The following is a 16,589-nucleotide window of genomic DNA, read 5'->3' on the forward strand; positions in this document are numbered from 1 at the left end:
CATTGGGATACATGTGCAGAGTATTAAGAGCATTCTTTGTGAGGCTTAAAGTGGCTTTAGTTAGTATCCATCCAGTCATAAGATAATGTGCCAGGCAGTGTAGCCCAGAGAAAGAACATACCTGATTTGGGGGCATTGTTTGTGGGGGTGGAATATGTGGAATTCGAAAATGCATATTAAGCATAATTGCAATCTTTGATTTACTTTTTATAAACTTGTTATTAAAGTATAATACACATGCTTTTCTTGATGTTCAGTCATTTCTGTTGAAATTTCACACAATGTTATGGGAGGTTATAAGCGTTTTATCATCAGCTATCATACAGAACTAAACATTTCTTATAAAACATGATTCACATAACAAAAAGCTCAAAACCTGCGTCACATTCATCAATTTCAATTCAAATACTGTATTGCTGTTTCCTTTTACACATATTTGTTTCCCGCAAACCTGTGATTGTGAAACAATCCCACCGCATAGTAAGTAACATGTAATGGGTTACTTTTCGTATCACTTACTTCCTTATTTTGCAGTAACGTGTTTCCAGTTGGCATGAGAGAAGACCGTGTTGAACAAATGGCCTCGGCGCTTGATTTTAAAAAGGAAGGAGAGGAAAAGAAAGAAAAAGGCAGCAGGTCTACTGTTGGCCCAGCGGGAGGAGCACCTCCACTCTTGGGTTGCTCAGCTTTCCGATCCAGGGCAGCCCCTGCCCAAGGCACAGGCCCAGCCAAGGGGCGGCCAATCTCAGGTCGGAGCTCTGGGTTCAGATGTCACGTGCACCCCGTGCACCCCACTGGGGCCTTCCCACTGTTGAAGGGTTGGTTCCTGAATCAGGAATCGAATTTCCAGGTTTGTAAAGGAATTTTCAGAAAGCAAAGCAAATAAGAGAACTTAGGTGCCAAGAACGGTAAATAAAGCATATTACTTCAAGTATTAAAACAGCAGTATCAAATCAGAAAATAAGGAGTTCCCATTGTGGCTCGGCAGTAACAAACCTGACTAGCGTCCATGAGGACGCAGGTTCAATCCCTGGCCTTGCTCAGTGGGTTAAGGATCCGGCATTGCTGTGCCTGTGGTGGCTGTGATGTAGGCCAGCAGCTGCAGCTCCGATTCGACCAGTAGCTTGGGAACTTCCATATGCCACAGGTGTGGCCCTAAAAAGACAAAAACAAACAAACAAAAAATTAGAAAATAAAATGTTCTGAATAAAAAGCATTAAGTGCATAAATAATATGCAAAGGTCATTAATTTCTTAAAGTCTATTAGCAAATGATACTTTTTCCCCTTGGATTTAGATTTGATTCTAATGTGGAGGTAACAGGGATCCCAACTCAAATCAAGACTTGCACACGGGAGTTCCCGTCGTGGCGCAGTGGTTAACGAATCCGACTAGGAACCATGAGGTTGCGGGTTCGGTCCCTGCCCTTGCTCAGTGGGTTAACGATCCGGCGTTGCCGTGAGCTGTGGTGCAGGTTGCAGACACGGCTCGGATCCTGCGTTGCTGTGGCTCTGGCGTAGGCCAGTGGCTACAGCTCCGATTCAACCCCTAGCCTGGGAACCTCCATATGCCACAGGAGCGGCCCAAGAAATAGCAACAACAACAACAACAACAACAAAAGACAAAAGACAAAAGACAAAAAAAAAAAAAAAAAGACTTGCACACGGACCGCATTAGAGCTATGCAGGGTTAATCCAAGCCAATGAATACATTAGCTTCCACAATGTGGCACATTTTATTTGTTTTTGAATTTCTCAAAATCTCTTTTCAGTCTTGATAATAAAAACAGAAAAGCATAAACGAAATTGCCAACCCGCCATATTCATTCAGGACCTTTGAGAAGGCATCACCCACCTGTTTTTATCGTCATCTATCTTATTATCTAAGCCACTGCAAGGTCACCATATTTATGATTCTTAAACAAGGGAGTCAACTTCCTATGTCTGTGAGGAAATGGACAGACTACAGCAGCAATGGATTCTCAAGAGGGCCTGGTACCGGAGCGGGCATTCCATCTTCACTTTACAGAAGAGGAAACAAGGGTAGCTGAAGTACCCAATTGGCAAGAGGCAGGACAGGGCCAGGAAGCAGGTACGCTCAGTCCTAGTCCAGCATGTTCTCCTACTTACAAAATGCAGTGAGGCCGAGTCATTCATCATCCCGCCTTTGGGGGACACTGATTCACTATGGGAAAGCCATCGTTATCTGTGAAGAACGCTCAGTTTTTTTAAATTGGGAGAGCTGAAATCTCTAGTGTAGAATTTTTGACTATCAGAAATGAGCTATTAAAAATTTTGAGAAAACTAGAAAAATTCTTGGGACAGAACCAGGAGGCATAAGCACGAACTATAAGAAGCCCAAGGTTTGCTGTGAAAGAGAACCTTCTAACAAGGAGCACTGCCTATGAATGGAACAGGCTGTCTTCAAAAGGAACCTGGAACCCTGGAAAGGGTTTTCACTTTTTTGGGGTTTTTTTGGCTTTTTAGGGCTGCACTTGCGGCATACGGAGGTTCCCAGGCCAGGGGTCGAATCGGAAGTACAGCCGCCGGCCTACACCACAGCCACAGCAATGCAGGATCCGAGCCTCATCTGCGACCTACACCACAGCTCACGGCAACACCAGATCCTTAACCCAGTGAGCAAGGCCAGGGATCGAACCTGCGTCCTCATGGATGCTAGTCAGATTCATTAACCACTGAGCCACAATGGGAACTCCCTGGAAAGGGTTTTTAAAAAAGAGGCCGGACACCCTATTGCCAGGAGTACCTGGAAGTAACTCATCTAACTGGGGGGTGGGAGTGGGTTCTGGATTAAAACTAGAGGACTCCACATTACCTCCCAGCCAACTGCAAGACAACAAATCAACATTCAATGTGGTCTTGGTATCAATAATGCTATGGCCTCAAATAAAAAAAAAGAAAAGAAAAGAAAAGAAAAAAGCTCTCGAGCATCTAATGATAAACCTCCATGAAATTTGCTAAAGGAAAATTTAATTATTAAAGCAGTGAACTTGGCTCTTTGAATTTAAAATTTATATATTAAATATTATAGTGAGTAATCATGTCGACCAGGCATGTACTTTAGTCATTTACATTTAATCCACTAGATGAACTGTCAAGATGTTCCTCTGCAATTCACAAAGCAGTTAACGACAGCAGGATTCTCAGCCTCCCGCTCTTTAAAATCCCTGCCTCTTGGCCCAACACCTTAAGCGTTTGCTAAGGAAACGGCACCATTCCAAACGCACTGTTGTCGCCTTTGAACCACAGCCATGTCTGCCAGGCTCCCAACTGGAGACAGAACCTCAGCTCATCCTGGGAAAACCTGACGCTCCCCCAGCCTAAAGGATGTTTCTTTGCTGGGGGGGGGGGGGAGAGCAGGACCAGAACCAGGAAGACTTCCTCACTGACAACACAAACCCCAGTTCCAGTCTGATTCCTAACACCCCCTGTCTCCATTTTGTCTGAACAAGTAAGTTGGCCTAGACCAATTCTAAAGATCCTTCCAGCTCTAGTATTCTGACATATTGGATTCTACTTGGTCAGGTACTATATCCCACAAAACTTAAACATATTTACCACCCAAGGAAAAAAAATCTAGCACATGGATCAAAACATCCCACCTGGTAGGCAGGTGGGAAGGTGATGGGGAGGGAAAGCTGAGTGGTTACATTATAAAAACCAATTCAGAGTCAGGAGCTCAGTACAGAAGTTTCCTCCTGAGCCTTTGTAATTTTAAAAACATAAAAACTTTTGTAGTTCAAGAGTTACACACAAATTGAGATTCTACACATAGTGATGCTTAATGTCATGTGTCAAATTGACTGGGCCCCTGTGGATTTTGAGGCAATGAATTCCTAATTTGAGTGTGACACTCTGGCCTATTTGCCTAGTGACCCAAAAAGCTGCTGGTTTTGAGTGGAGCCCAGAACAAGATGAGGCTGCCACGTGACCTGCTCTGCTGCCCAGGTCATGTGATCCAGCAGATCCAGCGATGCCTGAAGCATCACTGGCAGAAAAGGCGGCTGTCTGGAGCCTCTGGCAGATGAATCTCAGTGCATCCCCTTAGGGTTTTCCAGCAAAGCCCTGCCATCCTCCCCAGACAGCTACTCCCCCTTCAGAAACAGCTCTTGGCCTGCTACTGGGCCTGAGGACAGACTGAAGGCTTAACCAGGGGCCAGCAAGTCACCGTGTAACCTGAGCTGCCCACCAGGACCTGGGTGTTCCCTGACCCATCAGCCATGAAGTCGGAGGTACACAGCAGTGCTCCATCATTGAAGAGAAGTGCTACCAGCAGGCCGCAAAGGCTCAAGTTACACAAGGAAGTGGCCCAAATGCCTCAGTCCCCACTCCTGCTACCCTGCCCTCTCCCCTCCTCTACGGCCTCAGAGTTGCTCCCATGATGAGCTGCAGAGGAAAGATGACTTGGCCTGGTTCATACATGGCCCCCAAGTGGTCAGCGGCAGCCCCACAGCCCCTCCCTGGACACTCCTGAAGGACAAGGTGATGGAAATCCTCCCAGAGGGCGGAGCCTGGACCAGTGCACCTGGCTGCTCACTTTGCTTGCAAGCAGAAACGGCCTGACCTTGATTACTTGGTCTGCTGGATGGTCAGTCTTCACAAGGAACATGATGCAAAACTGGTGACCAAGACATGTGGCTAGGCCTCCACGGATGGTTAGAAATGTGAAGCTGTGTGTGTCCCATGTGAATACGCCCCATGTGGAGGTTCCTGGGCTAGGGGTGAAATCAGAGCTGTAGCCACCAGTCTACCCCACAGCCACAGCAATATTGGATCCGAGCCACATGTGCGACCTACACCCACAGCCCATGGCAACACCGGATCCTCGACCCACTGAGCGAGGCCAGGGATCGAACCTGCGTCCTATGGTTACTAGTGAGATTCGTTTCTGCTACGCCATGACGGGAACTCCCCAAGACAACTATCTTAACTATTTGGTGCCCGTTCCTTCAGATTCATACTTTCTATTCCCAGTTCAACAGGCCCACGAGACACCACAATCCAAATAAAAGCGTATCAGTCCTGCTCTTTCTAACACCGAAGTTCCTCTCATCACCTCCCAACAATTTCACTTCTTGTCATCAACTCTGCACGCACTAATCTCCTATTTTCAAACAACTTGCCATTTCTGTATTTTGCATTTAATTAAACGAAATCACAGGCTTATGGGCAGAGGCCATCCCCACTTCTCCCTCCTGTCCCCCATCATGGGGCCCTGGCGCTGGGGAAGAGCTGCTCCTTGGTGAGGCTCCCACGAACCAGGCAGACTCCCTTCAGGAGAGTGACAGCAGCCCTCCCTCCAGGGCCCTGCCCTCTGATGGTCACTAGGACCCTCAGAGAGTCTTCCCAAAGGCCTGTCCTCCCGAGGGCTCAGGGCTCCTGGAACTGACAGCGTTTCCAGTGAGATGAGGGAGCAGCCCCGAGGTAGAGCACACCGACTTTCCCAACTGGCAGCAGCACAGGCCCAGGCCACCTGCTGACCACCCACTCAGTCTGGTGGCACAGAGGGCTGGCTTCACGTGCAGGCTGCAGCTGAGCAGACCTCCCAGGGAAGCTTTCCTGCCCGAGTGCCCAGTGCCCCGCCCCCATGCCCTTCCCAGTCGCCCTGACACACAGCGAGTTCCCCGCACAGCTATTCCACACTGTGCCATGACCCTCAGCATCTCCAGAGCCTGGCACAGCCCCAATCCCAAGGGTAACAGCCGGCTGTCTGAAAAGAACTGCAGCGGGAAAGTAGAATGAGAGCTCACGGATCGAGTCGCAGACCAGCTTTTTTCTTTTAATCAGTTGGCAGAATAGTGTTGCCCGTGGTGACTGTTTCAAAATTATTTGTATCATAAAGATTGAGTAAAGGATGGATGTCTGCAACAAAACAGAAAAGAAGGTGGTGCAGGTCTTAAAGAAACTCACAGTCATATTAAAGTTAACTGGATTTTCTTCTTACGTTTCAGTTAAAGGGCGGTAGACTAGTATTTTTAAAGTTATTGTTGGAGAATCTGGTTGCATTTTCATTGAAGACGTGGTTCTTAGGATGATAATACCACAGAGAAGGTATGAGTCATCGGTGGGAGGTCAGCTCAGAACCGGGGGACAGACGATGTTTGTGCTTTTGAAGCGCAAAGCAGCACAAGAGAATTCCATTTAACTTGTCTCATAAATCAGGGAGCTTTTTCATATAAGACAACATACATTAAGCTTTTATCTATGGCCTTTCCATGACTTATCTGTAAGTTAGCACTAAGATTCAGGCTCCTAAAAATCAGTCCAGAACACCAACAAGGCTTTTGAGTGATTAATTTCAACCATGTTGAAGTACAGATTGAAGCACTTTTTACAACAGCCAGATGGCCACTCAGAATTATAAAGACATCCTATCCATCTAGAAAAATGAAACAAAAGAAGAGAGTGAGGAGGCGGAGTCTCCACGACCAGGGTGATTCCACTGGACAGCAACAGACAGAAGAGGACAGCACGCGAAGTGAGCTAAGGGAGAGGCCAGGCGCAGGTACGCTACCGACTAGAAAGCTGAGGATCTGCTGATCGCCTGCAAGGCCTCGCCCACACCCTGCACCCACGGCTCATCCTGCCCGGGGCCCCTGGCGCGCCTCCGAGCGGGAGGGGCCAGCAGAGTTCCAGCTCTGGCACATGCGCCACTGTCTGACATTTTCTGTTTCCCTTTGGATTGTGGTTCACTTTGTCCTTACAACCCACAACACGTGCAGAGGATAAAAGTAAGCAGCACTGCGCATTCCTGGTGGCTCTGTGGGCTAAGGATCCAGCATTGTCACTGCTGTGGCTTGGGTTTGATCCCTGGCCCGGAAATTTCTGTGTGCTGCAGGTGTGGCCAAAAAAAACAAAAGCAGCGCAGGCACACATGCACCATGTTTCATGTGAACAACCGGTCAACCGAGAGGCCTGAGCCCTTCTTTCCTGCCTACTTCCTTTAATACACAGCAGAGAACACCGTGTTGTCCCATCAACGATCCTGTGTTAAGAACTGAAACATCACCATTCTTTTAGGTTATACAATATGCAGAAATACACAAAATAAATACAAAGTATGAGGAGGAAAAACCCGGCTGAGTTTCTTAGCAAATTAAATTAGACTCGTTCACACTCTCAAAGGCTAGAAACGAAATTCTGCATTTTACCAAAACTCCCACTAGGATGATTTAAGTCACCGCCAGTAACGCAGCTTCTCACAAGTATGCCTGGGTCACGATGCTGTACAGCAGAAACCGACACAACACTATAAATCAACTATGTGTTCATTTTTAAAAAGTACTGGGTTGGCTAGAGCATAGAATGACTAGGCCGATGACACTGGGCTTACACTCCAATTAAAATGTGTAAGACACAGGGGAGGAGCCTGAGGCCCTTCCTTAATTTACGGAGCATGGGCCCTGCGCCCAACACCATGCTGGAGCCTGAGAGACTGGCTCTTGGCTCACATGTCTGAGGAGCACTCAGGACGAGGCCATGGGCAGGTAAGTAACTGGACAAGCAGGGACTCAGAGGGGCCAGAAATACAACAATGAGAGGCAGAGGGACTTGTGGGGAGGCTTCCTTAGCCACAGGACCCTGCAGGAAAAGCATTTTCAGAAGTCCCCAAACACCCAGGGCCAGGGGGCATTTAGCACTCCTTGCTAAAACACTAATTATCCAGAATTCCTTCAACAGGCAAAAGACTTCCCTCTGCCCAGCACTCCTTTTCAGAGGGAAAATTGGGGTGGGCTTTTTAACAGCTGTAAACAAAAAATGGTAATTATATATTCCCTAACATATTTAGCACTTAAGATTTCCCCTTCAAAGTATTTCTTTGTGTTTAATTTTCTGTGTATAATGTAATGCTGGCTTTCAATCAATAACCTGAATTACCTGAAACGTACACTGAATTCTTTCTAAACCTAAATTCTGCTTTAGCAGCTCTATATTTGCATTCAGGTCTATGTTCCTATTTATTAAGGCTCAACTTTTTTTCCATCTTGCTGAAGGACCCATTATTCTGCACATTTCTGGAGCCTGCTGGTAGATGCAAACATAACATTCTTGTGAAGAGAACTATCAAAGCCGACTTAAATGGTCAGAGAACTCAGCCACCTCTAAACTGTAAAAACATGAGTCAATTCCATTCTATCCTGGGTACGCCTAAGCAAAAATAACGGGACTCAGCTTGCCAGCCTCTGGGTGAGTGCCACAGCCTCCCCTGAGCCTCAGTTTGCTCTGTGAACAGATTATCGGCGTCTGACAGGACTGCTCCCAGAGTAAACTGGAGAGAATAACAATTAGCACCCCTTCTGACCATCGGCGGCCCCTCCCACAAATCAGCTCCTTCATAAGCCTCTTGCAAAAGCTCTAAGGGGTAATGAGGACCATTCCCCCTCACAAAGAGGAGCAAACTGCGGCTGAGAGGAGTTCATCAATTTGCCCCAAATCGAGTGGCCAGTGGGGACAGAGCCAGGGATGACCCTTGGTGAGTCACCCCAAATCTGAAGCGCCCTCCTTCAGGATGATGCAAGTAAACTCTGGGGTCAGCGCCCGGACAGGACAAGCCGTGTCGACCGCATCTGCAATAGTGGCTGCTCTTAAGTAGCACATGGTTCCTAAAAGCTCGTGGGAAATCCTCAATCAGAGGGCAGCCCGGTCATCCTGTCCCAGCCCGTGCTCTTGTGATCAGACAAAATCGGGGCTGTTCCCTTCCTTTCAAGACCCCCGCCCAGCTCACACGCCCCCAGCCAGACTCACAGCACTGGCACTCTTGTGCTCCGGCCCTGCTCTGCCAGGCGGTCTCCTGTGCCCCCAGCTCCCCTTAGGGAGAGAACCAGCCGCCTGGGGTGACGTGGACCCTGTGCCCTGTTTCTCTGCCGCTGCAGGAGTGAAGCTGGACCCCACCTGAGTCACCCGGGCCTCTCACTCCCTCTCCCGAGAGCCTCCTTCAGTAAACCATTTACAAACAGGAGTCCCCGTCTTGGGCTCTGCTTCAAGGGCGCCCCCCAAAGGCGTGGGCTCACCGGCTGCGTCCTAATGTGAGGCGGCCAGTTCCGCAGAATCAACGCGGGGGCTCATGAGTGTGGAGCATTTTGTTTGGGCGAGGCCAGCGGGTTGAACTGTGGCTCCGGCTGCCCTCAGTGAAAAAGCACCCTTGCTCTGAGGATGGGGCAGCATTTGCAGCCTTGCAGGTCAGGGCTACTGGCCTTGGTGAACGAGCAGCCCTCACCCTTGGGGGACAGGCACTGAGCGGGCACCCTGGGTGGTGAGCAGACATCCAGGGGAGAAGGCTGCCTGCTCCGCTCCAGGGCTGGAGAAGTGGAGAAATGATTCCTACGCATGGAATCTACCGCGGGTCACCGGCCCACCCAAGGACACAGTGAAGAAGGCGGGAAGCCTCTGGCTGTGTGTCAGGGAACCAGGCGCCTGTGACATCGTCACCCCATGGGGCTCAGGCCACACACCCCCAGCATCACGCCCCCTGGCAGACTGGCCATTTCACATGGAGGAATCTGAGGAACGGCAGGTGCAGGAAGGACTGCCCTTCCCGCATCCCTCCTACCTGGAGCAGGTCCTAAGACCCTCTCGAGGGAGGTGGCCTCCCTGCACCGCCGTCTCCGAGGATGGAGGATGGAGGACTCTGATGGGCAGCCTTGGTAAGCTCCCCTGGCTCCCTACACGCAGCCGTGTCCCCTCTGTCCTACCACGTTCCCCCACCTCCCACACCTCGCCACAGCCAGCACACACACAGTGTGAGCCACTCCTGCAGGGCTCGCTTCCTCGCGAAGGCTCTGGTGTCAGGCGCCACTAATGTTAAGTTAATCCGTCTTTTGTTAAGAGACCCAGCTGAGGATGTAAGCTGGGCAGAGGAGAGGCATTTTCACTCCCACTAGATGGGGAGCACGTCTGGCTCAAACCTAACACCTGACAGTTTTCTGGGACGGGCCTGCCTCCGCCATCCGGCAGCACATCTACTATCCCCTTTCTGATGCTATTTTCATGATATATGAAAAATGTAGGAGGTTGTCAGCCTAGTTTATACACCGAAATAAACCTATTCTCAATAACCAGGAGAAAAGGATTGCCCACCTAACAGAAGCGACATTTTAGGTCCACCTGGGCCCAGAAACCCGGTTATGCAGGTGAGGACAAGAGCTAAATACCACTCAGCAATCAGGAGAAGGCTCCCTTTTGCTGCAGTAACAAATAATGCCCTGAATCTCACAGGCTTCAAACAGCAGAGGTTTCCTTTTTGACTCTGCTCCATCCCCAGGTGGGTGGGTGGGGGCCCTGCTCCTCGCTACATGCGCTCAGGGACACGGGCTGATGGAGCCTCTAGCACCGGTGCCATCATCAACGGCAGAGCAGAGAGAAGGGGTGTAGAGATTCACGCACACAGTCCCTTGGCCAAGGCAAGGTAACTGCAAACTGCTAACCTGACGGGAAGGAGGAGAGCCCACGTGTTCCTGGGAGGAGGAAGTTGGAGAGATGGGGGCACCGGCGTGAGGGCCACACCCAGGTGCCAGGAGGCCCCTCCGACTCTGATGCGCCAGTGACCACCCCAGGCGATCCCCATGAAGGCTGTCAAGAGGACAGCAACCCTGCCCCTGGGCTGTCCCAGGACCCCTGCCTGGGCTCCCTCCAGCTATTCTCCACATGGTTGTCAGGTAACACCTAAATGTGACCTCACTGCTGAAAATCCCAGAGCAAACACGGTCTCACTCTTCATACTTAACATCAGTTAATCCCATCATGATCCACTGTCCTCAATCCCTGGTTAATGTCACTAATGCAGCTGAAGCCACAGCACCTCCGGCTAGGCCCCATCAGATACAGACAGAAAGGAGGCTCAGAAAGGATGCTGTGCTTAAGAAAAAGGCATGTAGGGAAGTTTAAAAACAAAAACAAGGAAAAAAACCACTCCTACTTATGACTATTGAAGTGAAACATCTTAAGTCATATCACAATACATGTGTGTGTAAAAAAGCAGTCGCATAGCCCAAGGTACCTCTAGGATATGGGATTACAAAAGATTTTTATATTCTTCTTGCCACAGACTTAGACTTTTTACAAAATAAATATATTATTTATACGAACTTATATATAAAAGATGACATAAAAATTAGGAAAGCTTTATTAAATTCGGCCTCTTTATTACACTTCCAAAGGATCCATTTCATAATAATGAATTCCTTTTGTACACAGTACCTCTTTCACTCTACCTTTTAAAAGTATTGCACCTGATAAAAGAAAGCAAGTAATTATTATCATGGTACTTTTTTTTGGGGGGGGGCTGCACCCCAGGCCTATGGAAGTTCCCAGGCCAGGGACTGAATCCAAGAATCAGCTGCAACCTATGCTGCAGCTGCAGCCATGCTAGATCCTTAACCTGCTGTGCCACAGCAGGAATTCCTGGCTATCACAGTCCTTGCTTTGTAAAAATGGACCTCTGTCTCAAAGAAGGAATGCAGAGTTAAGCTTTTGGTAAATGCTTTTTCATCATCTGACTGAACTGCCGACAAGTGAGGATAATTTTTGTCAAGAACATGCAAGTGATGAAGTCAGCATGAGAGCAACACAAAATTGAGAAAAAACAGGGCTCTGCTCTTTATGGGACATGTGTGACAGGATGGGCTGGAGGGACAGCCAGCAGCACTGGCAGTAATAATAACCGCCACTTAAAAAAAAAAAAAAAAAAAACTCGGTGGCTAACGAATCCGACTAGGAACCATGAGGTTGCGGGTTCGATCTCTGGCCTTGCTCAGTGGGTTAAGGATCTGGTGTTGCCGTGAGCTGTGGCATAGGTCGCAGACGTGGCTCAGATTCCTCGTTGCTGTAGCTCTGGTGCAGGCTGGAGGCTACAGCTCCAATTCGACCCCTAGCCTGGGAACCTCCATGTGCCGCGGGAGTGGCCCTAGAAGAGGCAATAATAATAATAATAATAACCGCCACGTCACTCACCAGGGCCAACCTCTGTTGACACTGCTCGGCTCTCTGCTGACAATGCTAGACAATGCTACATGCATTTTCTCATTTAACACTAAGCATTACTTCACTAATAAGAATCACTGTTTTTTAAAAGGTTTTTTGTTCCCACTGTGGCTCAGCAATAATGAATCTGACTAGTATCCATGAGGACGCAGGTTCAAACCCTGGCCTTGTTCCGTGGGTTGAGGATCTGGTGTTGCCGTGAGCTGTGGTGTAGGTCGCAGACTCGGCTCAGATCCCACATTGCTGTGGCTATGGTATAGGCCAGCAGCTGCAGCTCCGATTCGACCCCTAGCCTGGAAACCTCCATATGCCGTGGGTGCGGCCCTAAAATGCAAAAAAGAAAAAAAGCTTTATCAAAGTATAGTTGATTCCCAAGGTTGTGATAATTTCTGCTGCTGTACAACAAAGTGATTCACTTACACATGTAAGAACTACTATTACCCCAACTCCTAGTGATGAGAAAACAGAGGCACAGGCAGATTTCCTGCTTTGCTGAAAGTCTCAGGGCAGCCACGGACCGGGGGCACACTGTGAGGTCAGGAGTCTGAGTTAAGAGCCAGCACGGTACACCTGGCCTGTGCCACACTTCAGACCAACTGCAGGAGGGCTGAGCAAAGTACGGAAATATCAAACCACAGCACATCCAGCGTAAAACACAACTGTACAGGTATAACAGCTTTGAAAACAGACAGTTTTCTGAGCTTTAAAGTCAGAGGAGACACTCAAAGGAAAAACAGCAGACTTAACTATAGAAATACTCACGCGCTCCCGTCAGGCCTGCAGTGGACACTGCCGTTAATCTGTGTCCAGCAACCCCTCGTCCACCTCGTGTGCGTGTGCCAGGACTGCCTGTCAACCCATGCCCTGCCAGCTGGCCAGAACGACCATGGCTGAGGCCGCCAACCAGGCCTTCCCCCAGCTTCCGTCGTGACAGCTCCTGGGGGAGTCTGACATGTCAGCCCGGGAGAGGGTCTTTTTACCTGCACTGTGAGCTGCTGAGGTCACAGAAGCCAGGGGCCATCAAAAACCACCCACTGTGGAAAAAGCTGGCAAGAGAATACAATCCACACAAGCAGAGCTGAGGATATGCGGACCAAAATATGCCCCGGCCAGGCCAACCCAGGGTATTTCAGTTGTGGGAGGCCCAACTGTATTTTGGGCTAAAGTCAGATTTATATAACCAGCAACCAAAAAGACATAACTATTGCTAACTGAAATTGCTAAATTAGTAAATTTAAAAGGTCAAAACCAACTAGGAAAAAATGTGTCTATCAAATAAAACTAAGGATTAAAAAGAAAAAATGCTAAATAAGTTAAAAAAATAGGAAATGCTCCATTTCCTTTGTAAACAAAGAAATGCAAATTTAAACAACTAGGTATAATGGCAGTGTAGGATGATGGATGGCTTACTCATTACCCAATCCCAATGTGCCCCCTTCTTGGTCCGCCTCTGCTGATTTCTAAGGCTCCCCCCTCCCTTGTTCTGGCCATTGAGATGTGAGCAGAAAGCAGGCAGTCACCTTACCCTGCTTTCTCTTGCCTTATACTCTAATGCAGTGGAGTGAGCTGCAGCAGCCATTTTGTGGCCACGAGGAAAAGGCCAAGAGAATCACAGAGATGCTGCCTCAGGCTTCTCAGGGGGAAGGGGGACAACAGTAGCCACTTGCCTCTGGGCTTTCTATTATGTGATTCACAATCCTATTTGTATATGTTACAGTTGGGGATATGCTGTTACCTCATTCAACAGGAATATTACTGAGTGCCCACCACATCCCAGGCACTGTCCCAGGCACTCTGGACACACAGAGTGAGCAAAGCAGAAAAAAGCCTGATCTTGCGGAGCTTCCTTACAGCACTGAGGAAAGCACATCTGACCACTACAGACAACATTAAGCATCTATTCACAAACAAAACTAAAAACAACAACAACAAAAGGTCATTGTAAAATATAACATCCAATGTTGGCAAAGTCATGATAAAACTGCAATCCTCAAGCACAGCCTGGTACACACACTGAAAGCAAGCAGACCACACGTACCCAAGCAGCCCATTCTCACTCCTAACTCTTTCTTCCTTAATCCAATAATTCCACGTCTTTACATCAGTTAGGGAAATACATTTAGAAGCCCTTGCCATTCAGTATTTCTGGTCTATTTTAAATTTTATTTCCTGGAGTTCTCAGTGTGGCTCAGCAGGTTAAGAACCTGACTAGTGGTGTCTAGCGTGGTGACGCAGCAGAAACGAATCTGATTAGTATCCATGAGGATGAGGGTTCAAGCCCTGGCCTCACTCAGTGGGTTAAGGATCTGACGCTGCCGTGAGCTGTGGTGTAGGTCGCAGACGCAGCTTGCTTGGATCCTGCACTGCTGTGGCTATGGTGTAAGCCGACAGCTGCAGCTCCAGTTCAACCCCTAGCCTGGAAACCTCCATATGCTACAGGCACAGCCGTAAAAGGGGGGAAAAAATTACCTTAAGGGAAAGCATGTAAGAGAAAACTTTTTTTGAAAAATGCTCATTAAATTTGAGTGCTTAAATTTCCTAAGCACACCCTCATAAAGCCTGGCTGATTCTGATCTATTGCTAATGATGATTTGGCTTACGCCACAGATCCCTGTGGTAGGCGCCTGTGGGCAAGATGTACCTCAGACATGCAATTTATTAAAAGGAAACAGAAAATAAAAGCTAACGACCTTGCTGTATAAGGGCTGTATCTAGTATTCAATTTTTAAAGCTATATCCATATAATTTCATTTCATAATAAAATGCCCTTTCGGTTTTACTTTAAATTCTATACAAGGAAATAAATACCAACTCTCATCCCCTACCTGCTCCCCAAACATACATACATAAACACTACTATCTAAAAAAGAAATCCTTATGACAATAAAGTTGTGTTCAAGCTACTATTTATTATTTCAAGGATTTCCATTTAACTCCTATTTTAAAATAAACACAGTACCCATGCAAAACAAAATAAATGTGCTAGTTGAAGGAAATTCTTCACTCTTGAGTTTTCAATTTCCACAAATCCATTCCATAAACAGTATGCTTTTCTCTATCATCCGACTTTTCAATTACTTGGTACACAGGCTGTGATCTTCTTAGAGTTCTGTTTGTTCCTTTTCCTGCTGTGATGTGATTTTCCCATCTGCTGAGCATAGGAATGACTTTTCCTCATCTAGGAAACTGTCACGTAAACCCTACCCTATAGACAGTCTCTGGAGACACTTCCAGTTACAAAACAGATTTGATGAAATGCAGCATAAAGACTGAAAGTTAAGCCCAAGAGCAGGGGGTCAACTTCTGTTCAAATAAGGCTGAACACTTTTAAGGATAACTGTAACTTCAGAAGAAATCAACAGTACGGTAACTGCAGTAACCGACGCAACAAAGTGGAAGGAGATGAGTGCTTTAAGTTGAAGATGCTAACAAACCAATAAGGAGAAAACAAACATCCACCAATACAGGGCTGGATAATTAAATAAATAACGGTTCATCCACCACGTGAATAACCATCTTCTTCCTTTTCTTTTCCTTCTTTTGCTTTTTTCAAAAAATGTACTGATAAGAAGTTCACACACAGTTATGCAGACAAAAAAGCAAGTTGCTGATCAGGTGTTACCATGATTCAGCTTTGTTTCATAAGAAGCTGTATACATTTATGTACATGGTAAGTGTCCTTTGCCCGTTCTTGTGTGCACAGAAAAGCTGGTGCAGAATACCCAACTGTTATCAACGGTGGCTTCTCCAGATACCAGAGAAGCTATTTCCCTTCACACATTTTTTATTTCTCACCACGCACATGAATGACTTAACGTTTTAAACACATTTTAACACTATGAAAACCAAATAAAACCACCTAGCCTGGCTGCTTATTCACATGCCCATTAATTTTTGTTCAATGATCTGAACCGAGCTACCCCCCCCCCCCGCAACAGATACCTTAACCTGAAAGCGAGGATCTTGCCCCACTCAAAGTGTGAGGGGCACCACTGGGCTCTGGCCGTCCTCCAACCAAATCCATACTGATAACCAGAAATCTCGTCATGAGCACTGTTTGCCAACTCCAAGGAAAGAGGTAGACTGCATAGTTCACATGCTTCTTGATAGCACTTTGCAATTAATTACATTAATTAAAACCTAAGAAATAATCTGTACAATAAAATCTCAAAATCCATTTCTATTCATCTCCATTTAAAACACGGTGGGTTTGTGTTTGTTTGTTTGTTTTGTCTTTTTAAATTAGGGCCCCACCCACGGCATATGGAGGTTCCCACGCTAGGGGTCGAATGGGAGCTGTAGCCACCGGCCTACCCCACAGCCACAGCAATGCCAGATCTGAGCCACATGAGTGACCTACACCACAGCTCACGGCAATGCTGGATCCTTAACCCACTTAGTGAGACCAGGGATCAAACCCGAGTCCTCATGGCTCCTAGTCGGATTCATTTCTGCTGCACCACGACGGGAATTCTGCTGTCCCTCTTTTATTTCAGGGGAAAAAAATTGCCTTCTATTTAGTCATAGGAGTTAGTAAGAAAATTAAATCCTTTGCCTATTAAGACACCTTCAGCAAAGCCTACCATAGCTG

General features: G+C 47.4%; 1 protein-coding gene across 1 annotated transcript in view; it reads right to left on the reverse strand.

Moving 5' to 3' along the window:
• Positions 1-16,589, reverse strand: part of TULP4 (tubby like protein 4) — a 240,786-nt gene that overhangs the window by 98,102 nt on the left and 126,095 nt on the right.

This window comes from Sus scrofa, chromosome 1 (assembly GCF_000003025.6).
Source record: "Sus scrofa isolate TJ Tabasco breed Duroc chromosome 1, Sscrofa11.1, whole genome shotgun sequence".
NCBI lineage: Eukaryota > Metazoa > Chordata > Mammalia > Artiodactyla > Suidae > Sus > Sus scrofa.